At 40.3% G+C, this 2475-nt stretch overlaps 1 pseudogene; it reads left to right on the top strand.

Moving 5' to 3' along the window:
- Positions 1 to 962: 962 nt before the first annotated feature.
- LOC118149287 (olfactory receptor 10J1-like) lies at positions 963 to 2233 on the top strand (annotated as a pseudogene).
- The last annotated feature ends 242 nt before the right edge of the window (positions 2234 to 2475 follow it).

A 2475-nucleotide genomic window follows, 5' to 3' on the forward strand; every position in this document is an offset into this window, starting at 1 on the left:
TTCTGTGTAGTAGAAGGAACAATGGACATAGGGTCAAAAGATATGAATTCCAGTCTTGGTTTAGTCCTTTGACACCTGTCTATCTAAAAATAATTCCCTGATCAGAGCTGTTCTTCAGTTCTGGGCATCTAGAGAGAAACAGTTCATCTTTGTCCTCCCTGCTCCGTTGGATGGTAATAAAGTTAAATAATGTATGCAAAAATATTTTGTAATCACAATTTCACTGTAAGGTCCTTACAATACAAAAAATTAAAAAACAAAACAAAACAGTAAACAGTTCTGTGCTACCCACGTGTGCAGGGATATATAGGCCACAGAGAGAGAAAAGATAAAAAGATTTTCTAGAGGACATGAGTTTTATTTGGCTTTGAAAAATGAGTGGTGCCTAGGGAAGAGGAGTGTGGAGCAGAGTTGAGAGGAGCAAGATCATCAGAGTGAAAATAATGGAATGAAAACCCAGGGTGGAAATTACAGTAACACAGGCTCTATTCAAATTTTGGAAGCTCAATAATCATCAGGTAGCTATGGAGCCTGGAGTTCTTCATGATACCACTGAACTCGAATTTATTCAATGTTATTTTAAAAATTCAAATATGATTATTATAATTAGTATGCAATTTCTCCATCCACAGTTCTATGATGTTATCACCACTGCATCCATAAAAAGGAGGAAACTGGTCTTAGAAAGGATAAGTTCTTGCCCAAGATAAGTCGGCATATGCTAGAACTAGTAAATTAGTTTATAACATTTGACTTTAAAAGTCATGTACTTTCTTCTGAATGAGAAAAGAATGTTTCGCCACTCTCTATTCCTAAAATAAATAAGCATGAATGTGAATACAAAAAAGCAGAGACCTAAGGTATATTAATCACGGGAGTTTTCGCAGCCTACTATTTGACAGAAATCATCCATCTATGTTCCTTACAAGTTTCTTTCTTTCTTAGATATCATGTGTGATTTAATGAAGAAAGAGAATCACTCTTTTGTGAGCATGTTTATTTTTCAAGGTCTCTCCAGCTTCCACGAGCACAAGCTCACCCTCTTTGTTGTGTTTCTTACACTGTACATATTCACCCTGGCAGGCAATGTTATCATTGTGAGTATCATTAGTATTGATCATCACCTCCACACCCCCATGTACTTCTTCCTCAGCATGCTGTCAGGTTCAGAGACTGTCTACACCCTTGTCATTATACCAAGGATGCTCTTTAACCTCATAAGGCCTGAGTCAGCCCATTTCTTTGGCAGGTTGTGCCACTCAGATGTTTTTCTTCATGACTTTGGCTATCCACAACTGCTTCCTGCTCGCAGCAATGGGGCATGACCACTATGTGGCCATCTGCAACCCCTTGAGGTACTTAGTCATCATGAGCAAGAGAGTGTGTATGCAGCTTGTGTGGGGGGCCTGCAGCATTGGTCTCATTGTAGCAATGACACAGGGGTCAGCTGTATTCAGGCTGCCTTTCTGTACTAAAAAGGTGCCCCACTTCTTCTGTGACATCTGACCTGTGATGAAGCTCTCCTGCATTGACACCACGGTCAATGAAATCCTGACGATGATCATCAGTGTGCTGGTGATCCTGATTCCCATGGACTTGGTTTTCATCTCCTACATCCTCATCATCTCTACCATCCTCAAGATTGCCTCTGCCGAAAGCAGGAAAAAGGCCTTTGCCACCTGTGCTTCTCATAGTACTGTGGTCATTGTCCACTACGGCTGTGCCTCCATTGCCTACCTCAAGCCCAAGTCAGAGAACACCAGAGATCAGGATCAACTGATCTCAGTGATCTACACTGTCATTACCCCCCTACTGAACCCTGTGGTATACAGTCTGAGGAACAAAGAGGTCAAAGACGCTCTGTGCAGAGCTATAGGTCAAAAACTGTAACAGAATAGGCCCATTTCAAAGAGTGTCTTAGAATATTTTCTAGAGAGGAAAAAGTGGAACAGTGTGCATGGTCAATAGAGTTAAAACGTTGAAGGCTATCAAGCATTGGTTGGGAAAGAGGAGGAGAAAACAAAGGGATTTAGCCACTTGAGAAGAGGGGAAGGTTCTCCAAAGCACAGCAAGCCTCCATCTCATAAGACAACAGGGATATTATGGGGTATAAATGCAGAAGAACTCAGCGGTGTTGGAAAGCAGATGAGTTGTGTGAGCAGCTGGGACAGAATGAAATCAGGAGAGCAGTCAGAGTTAATGAGGGGAGGCTGCTCCAGGGTAAGGTTCAAGTTTTAAATATATATATTCTGTAACATTCTTTTTTGGATGTGGTGTTTCCCCTTACCCATTTAGAGCAAAGCAGATTTAACACGTAATTGAATTCATTCCTTTATGGAAAATTTAAGGTTTTTAAACAATCAATTTAGATACTGTAAATAAAATGAATATCAGAGATAATAAGCATCTACAAAATGTTGTAGCCCTTGAAGTCTGAGTATTATTCATATAAGTTCCAAGTTGACCATATGAGAA

The sequence above is a fragment of the Callithrix jacchus genome, chromosome 18 (genome assembly GCF_049354715.1).
Source record: "Callithrix jacchus isolate 240 chromosome 18, calJac240_pri, whole genome shotgun sequence".
In the NCBI taxonomy this organism is placed as follows: domain Eukaryota; kingdom Metazoa; phylum Chordata; class Mammalia; order Primates; family Cebidae; genus Callithrix; species Callithrix jacchus.